Source organism: Octodon degus, unplaced genomic scaffold (genome assembly GCF_000260255.1).
Source record: "Octodon degus isolate 3935 unplaced genomic scaffold, OctDeg1.0 scaffold00155, whole genome shotgun sequence".
Classification (NCBI taxonomy): Eukaryota; Metazoa; Chordata; class Mammalia; order Rodentia; family Octodontidae; genus Octodon; species Octodon degus.
In genome coordinates, this window is record NW_004524731.1 from 804845 (window position 1) to 812222 (window position 7378).

At 45.9% G+C, this 7378-nt stretch overlaps 1 pseudogene; it reads right to left on the bottom strand.

The window, feature by feature from the left end:
* The window catches only part of LOC101570744, a 12545-nt pseudogene extending 7869 nt beyond the window's left edge, over positions 1–4676 (bottom strand).
* Positions 4677–7378: the final 2702 nt, after the last annotated feature.

Sequence of the window (7378 nt, forward strand, 5' to 3'; positions counted from 1 at the left end):
AGCAACAAGAGCAAGCATTTTGGAAAGAAAGATGATAACGAGCTGAGTCTTCACTTCCACATTTCATAAAAGCTGCTGTCAGGGCTGGAGTTCCAAGAGGAAGAGAGTCGAATGCTTGCGATCCTGGGCACAGCAGCTTCTGTCCTGCTCAGAAGCACTGTCCAGGGGCCTGGGCAGTGTTCGGCACACCCTGGAAGGAACAGCGTGGGAGATGGGCAGCCCCCGGCCGCAAATGTTGGTCTGAACCTTAGGGTCTCCATGCTGGGCCTCTCGGACTTCATTCCTTAATCTTAGAGAAGTCATTATTTTCTCATTGTTTCTTTGTTCTTTTTCAAGACAGCACCATATGAGCTCCATGTATTTTCCAGGATCAACTGCACAAATAAAGGCTTCTTTCATTGGCCTGATTGCCCTTCATACTTTTCTTAGCCTTCATAGTTAAATAATAATCTCCCCACAGAGTTTCAAAAGAATTTCCTTTTAGATACCAATTTTTGACTATAGATTTTGGCGAAGTGCTCCATTCCGAAGCCCCGCCCATCCACGGCACTGGTGAGCACACATTCCCCTGCTCTGGAGAGAAGTGGAGGTGAGAGTCATCTGTGTCCTGCAAGCCAGGGCTCTAATAGTACACCTGCTCTTCTGGTTCAGGGCTCGGGCTTACCTGGGACTCACTTTCTCTCTCTGCTCTTTCTCCTCAGACTTTAGAAATAAAAACCACTCCTGTCAGTGCATTAATCAGTTTCAAAATATTCTTGAGGTGAGAATAGAGCTGCTGTGGGGTGTGTGTTAGTCCCACTATCCAACGATCTGTCTTTTTAATCACTAAAGCAGGACGTATGTCTTCGAGCTATGCTTGTCGCAGAATTGCCTGTGTCTGTGGTCAGACCCCTTCCACAGCGTCTTCCACAGTGACGCCCCCATTACAGCTGCGAACACCTGTTGGCACTTCTGAGGAGAAGTCCACGTGTCCTGGGGCCTACGAGATTAGTCAGGCACTCCTGGTTATCTTTTGCATAATGTAGTGAAATAGCACTGGATTTCACAGTGACCCCTCGGAGCTGTGTGTCTTCTTGGCTGTCCGTGTATCTTAACTTGCCTGCCAGATGGCTGGAGATGATTCCATTACTGGACATGAGGCAATCAGCAAGAGTGGTTTTTTCATGGTCAACGTGAGCCAAAATACAGATGTTCCTGATGCTGACAGTGTTCTTCCGGCGTTCAGTCATCTTATCCAAACTACTGAGCACCACAGTTACTCACTCCCAGGACTTGCACCTGCCACAGCACACCTTAATTCAAAAATATTAAAAAATGTTTTATAGAATGTCAGAAGATTCACAATGAAAATTTTACTATTTTCTCAACAGACACAAAATTCCTGATAAAAATCAATATCTCTTTATATAAAACATGTGAAAAATCATACACAGTGGAAACATACATCAGCTTCACAAAGGTTATATATTTTAACACTGTAAATCATCTATTTGTAAGTGCAAAAATCTCAAATTGTCACCTCTGAAATAAATAGGAACATAAGACTATACAGCCTCACTAATCTTATTTAATACAGTACCAGAAAATACAGCAAATGAAACCCAAGGGATGCAATCAGGAGGAAAGAGAGTAAAGTTGAAGTGAAGATATAATTTTTGCTGATGGTATGATTCTGTACTTAGAAATCTCAAAAGAGTCCACCAAGAGACTCTTCCACATAGTAGAAAATTCACTGAAGCAATAGAACAAGAAAATGAACATACAGCTCTCAGGATCTTTCCTGTAAATCAATGATGAGCTCACTGAGAAAAGAATCAGAAAAGCAAGCTCATGTGTAATCAACTTTCTTCCAAACCACGCACACAAGCATGCAGGTTCCCTAAGAATAGGGCTAATTAGAGGATTGGAAGGACCCCGCAACATATGTAACAAAACACTAAAGAGATGATGCTGGAGTGAAATGTCCTTGTTCATAGATTGAAATAATAAACATTGATAAAATAATCATACAACTCGGAACAAGTGACTGATTCAATGCAATCTTAATTCTAGGAACAGTGAAGTCTACACAGAAAGTAGAAACCTTAAAACTCACATGGAGGCTAGGCATGGTGGCTCATGCCTGTAATTCCAGCACTCCAGAGCCTGAGGCAGGAGGACTGCCTTGACTTTTGAAGCCAGTCTGGACTACATAGAGAGTCCAGGGGAGTGCCTGGAATGCCTGGGGAAACCTGTCTCAGAATAACACATAGCAACTCTCTTATACAAACATAAATACCTAGAATGGAGAGAAATCCAGAGCAAAAGGCACATCTGAGCACTTGATATCTGAACACAGAACAGATCTATAGTGAGAACACCAAGAAATTGGCAGGGAATCAGACGAGTGGCAAAGAAGCCCCAGAAAGGAACCCACGCAGCACGACCAATTGAGTCTCATCAAATACACAAAATTTGTGTCAGATAAATACAGATTTGTGTCGGATAAGTTTGTGTCTTGAACAAATATTGGAGAGAAATTGGACATCCACGGACATCCATCCCTACCTCTCATTCTACACAAATTCACTCAAAATAAGTAAATAAAAAAATAAAATAAAATAAAAAATAGGTAAATAAAAAATGTAATGTCACTATTGACAGTTAGTAATCAATATAGGAATCCAGTTAGCCAATTAAAAATTTGAAGGTCTTTTATTAACTGAGCTCAGTGACCATCAGTATAGACCCCTCTGGGCTGGTGAGATGGCTCAGTGGTCTAAAGCACCTACTTAGAACAAGCTAAGCTAAACAAAGCACAGGGACCGCGGTTCAATTCCCCAGCACCACATGCCAGCCAGCCCCGCCCCCTGGTGGGCTGAGCTGGCCACACACAAAATAAATAAGTATAGACCCCTCTTTCAGAGTCCAAGTGAGTGGTACTGAACAGAGAACATGAGGAGTATATAAACAGAAAAAAACAAAGAAAATATGTAGTATATCCTGCTTGTCAAACAGAATAAAAACGCATCCTGCTTGTCAGATTTTTTTCTCTTGCTATACATCTGGCTACTTTTTTTCTGTTATTATTTAGGGTCACTGCTTTCTCAGGGTATTTTTCCTCCATATGGCTGCTTGTTTCATGCGTAGACCTCCTTTTGCGACTCTGGGGCCAGCTAAAGGTTGCCATGGCAATACTTATGCTAAGAGTCGGGTTTAGGCCATCACACTCCCCACTGGTTTTAGTACACAGATCAAATCATTGATTCTTTGGTTGGAAGGCTTTCATACCCAGTCCGCAGGATCATTAGTTTTACAGATTGAATCCTGCCTTGTGTGTATTTTATCAAACCATTGAGTATTCAAGGTCCTATAGTAATTTTAGCAGTGGGAGTGCTAGAGGTCCTACAGGGGCAGATAGCAGCACTGCTCGCCATGGAGAAGCAGGGGACAAGTTTTAGAACCAGTTTTGTTGGTGGCACCTTTCTGTTTCTCTATCATCAAGACGTTTCCTTAATTTACTAAGGCTGTCTCTAATGACTCCAAAATGATTAATGTAGAAACAGCAAGTTTCACCTAGGGCTAAGCATAGTCCTTCTTGTTTTAGGAAGAGTAGATCTAGGCCTCACCTGTTTTTGGAGGACCATCTTAGCCAGGGAATTTAGAAATTTTTTTTAGCCTGTTAACATTTTTTCTAAGGTGCCTAAATCACCATCTATTTCCTTGCTCAAAAGCTGATAATTTTGGTTTCTAACAATGAGGGCCGAAGTGCCCACGGCTGCTGATCCTGCTTGCCCTATTCCTAGCAGGATGGGGACTAGTATGGGAGGAGCTCTCTTGTCCCTGTTTAGGGTGGGAAGGTGGAGATGTTCGCATCCACCTTCCCCTGAATACCAGCACATGTGTGGCAGCACATGGGTTAACACACACAGCTCAGGAGAAGAGCCAGTAAACACATTCAGGTGCATGCAGGGGGTAAGGCCATTTGTACAGGCAAATCAAGTTCCTGGTGGGGGTACAAAGTTTTGGTTCAAGCGATATGATACATTACGTACATATACAGTTGAATTTACAATTTTTAGCATGCAGCAAGAAACTCAAAGGGAAACCTTGGGAGAGGATCCATAACCCAGACCCTTGGAGGTCCCCCAGTGTTAAGGACTGGGGGCCTTGTCCTCACCAACAGTGGTCAGGTACCCGAGACACATTGAGTAGCAGGTGGTGTTATCTCCACCTATGGTGGTGACTGCTGCCAGTCCAATATAGTAGGGGGACTCTGGGCTTAAGCAAAGTCAGCAATCCCTAGTCATGTTTGGGGAGGAGGCATTAAGCAGTCTAAACATCAGTTCTAGAGGACGGAAGAGTGGACTCTCAGGGCGTGTCTTGCCTTGAGGTGGCAGGGCCACAAGGTCAGTAGGGTGAAGGCTCCAAGGACAATGCCACTAGCTGTGCTAGTGAGAGTCCAGGCATGGGGGTGAGCAAACATCTACAACCAGCAGCATCTGGTATGGTGACGCAAAAACAGAAGGGGAGCCAGAAGCATCAGGAGCTTATGGCTTGCATTTTCAGAGTTTGATCTTCAGGAGGCCAGAAGTCTTTTTAACTGTCCACTTACCTGAGGTTTCAGGTCCTGAAGATTTGATGTGTGAGTGGTGGATCCAGTGGCTCTTTCCGGCGACCTTGATGGTGGTTGGCATGCTCAGGGTACAGCGTAGGGTCCTTCCCAGTGAGCACTGAGCGAGGCAGGTTGGGAAGGCTATTTGATGGAGACTTGATCACCAGGCTGGGCTGCCGGTGGGTTGTCAGGTCTCTTGGGAACTACCTGGTGATCTTGGAAGAAGTGGTGGGAGGACTGCATGAGGCGCTGGAGAGGGAGTGTGTGGCCTGCAGAGTAGACTGCAGAGCCTGTAAGAACTTAGCAAGCTCCTGATTAAAATTGGTGTCGGGAGCTCTCCCCCAACTTGGGGATTTAAAGGGAGTGATCCCTTGTGTCTCTATCTTTATAGCTTCTCCAATAGTGGCACCAAGGGTGGCAGTCTTCTGAATAGGATTTCCAAAGGAGTGAGCCCATCCTGGTATGGGGTGCAGCAGGACAGCAGCAGGGCCACCAGGAGCGTAGACATGCAGTGCGCACATACAGTCACCTGGCACAATTTGGACAGGGCACTCCTCCGGGTGTGGTTTTGACACTATACTTGTCCCAAGATTTTGGGGCCAGTAGGCAGTATCCAGCTTCCATTTTAGGCCCAGAGCATGGGAAAGGCTCTGAGCTACTCTACCCAGGAGAGCAGGCCCATTATCTGTGCCTACCATAGTGGGGAGCCCATCCCAGGGGATGATTAGTTCCATCAGTGCTTTTACCACCTCTGTGGAGGTCTCTGGGCTGGTGGGCAGGGCCTCTACCCATGCCGAGAAGGTGCAAATAATTGGCGGCAACCTAGCGCGGCGGTCTGCACGCTGGGCTCTGGAGTGCGAGGTCGCCGGTTTGGGCCCCCGTCCCGACTCTTTCTATTTCGGGGCCGGGGAGATGGCTCAGTGGAATAAGTGCTTCCCTGGCAAGCGCAAGGGCCTGAGTTCAATCCCCGGTTCCGAAAAAAAAAAAAAACACGTGCAAATAAGCACCAACAAATACTTTTGTTCTCAACTGTTGGCTTGACCTCAGGTAAAGTCCACTTCAACATCCTCAAAGGTAGATGAGGATGCCTGGTTTATACTGTGGATGAGAAACTAGATTATTGTTAGCACAAGTCACATATTTGCTGGCCACTGAGGTGCACAAGGTCCACAGAATGGAGATACAGAAATAGTGGCCAAGCAGTTTGGTCATAGCTGTCTTTCCCAGATAGGTCTTGTCATTTAGTTTTTGAATCACAAAATGTCCCATGCTTTTAGACAAAAACACTCTTCCCCCTGACAAGACCTTGTCAGCTCTTTCTTTCTGATGTCCCCTCTGACTTGGCCCACGATAACTCAGTCTCAGAATATTTAGGTGGCTGAAGGAGTAGAACTACCATGACGTGTGTTTCTGGCAGCAAGTCCCCCCAGCAGCTTGCTTTGCTGCCAGGCCAGCAGCCATATAGTCGCAGCCTTTTTGATGTCCAGGACAGTTACCACTGCCACTTCAATGGGCCACCATACTTCCTGTAACAAGTTTAAAATCTCCCGGGAGTTTTTGATGTCTTTTCTTCCTGTGGTTAGGAGGCCTCTTTCCTTTTGGGCTGAAGTCCCCAGGGGCAGAGCTCCTGACCACACTGTCCTTTCCACAGTCACAGCCACCACTCCCGCCCTCTGTACCCCATCTATTACCATACTGTTTCCATCTGCAAACAGGATGATGTTGGGATCTCAGAGTGGTGTGTCCTCCAGGTCAGGTCTTGCAGAATAAATAGCCTCATGGTCTCCACACAATTGTGCTCCACGGGTGCCAATGAGATCGGAAGGAGGGATGCAGGATTAATGGCCTGTGTAGTCCTAAGGGTTGGATGTGAGTCTTCAGGGAGGGCTGCCTCGTACTGGGCCAGCCTAGTATGAGAGAGCCACTATCCCCCAGAGCCCCACAGCAGTGTCTCCACCGCATGGGGCATGAGCACGCTCAACTTCTGTCTCAGAGTTAATTTGTCAGCTTCCTCTACTAATACAGCAGCTGCTTCAGTGGCCTGCAAGCACAATGGCCACCCAGCAGCCACATAGTCCAGCCTTTGGACAGATAGGCCCCGGAGCACCTCTGTGGCCCTAAGATCTAAGTTAAGACTCTGCTTACAATTCCTTCTTTCTCATGAACAAACATGTAAAAGAACTCAGTAAAGTCTGAGAGGGCCAGAGCAGGGAACCCTCAAGAGCTTCTTCTTTAAGCCTCAAATGCTTTCACTGCTCCAAATTCCAAATCCAAGCAGGAGGCTGTTATCTCCCTTCAGGGTTTTATACAAGGGCTTAGCAGCAGAGGCAAAACTTGACACCTACAAACAACAAAAGCCCACTATTCTCAGGACCTCTCCTAACTCTTTTCTGGCCCTGGGCTCCTCTAGCCCTTGAATAACTTGGGTCCAGGAGCTCAGGAAGGCGCAGGTTTCCCTTGTCAGGGTGAACTCAAGGAATTGCACAGTCTGAACACACATTTGAGCCTTCTTCTTAGAAATGTGCACATGCACACATGATAAGTGAAGCAAAGATGGCGAAGAATGGCAAATGCATTGTTATCTAATTATTCCCAAAGTCTAAAGGAAGTTGAATTTATAGAATGTACAGTGGAAAGTGGGACAATGTTTTCCAGAGGCTGGAGGAAATACAGGGAAAAAAACTGGATATTGTGCTAAGGACACAAACCTTCAGCTAGACAGAAACATTATATTTTAGTATCCATTTACATAAGCAAGACAATAATCAATAACATGGTATTGCA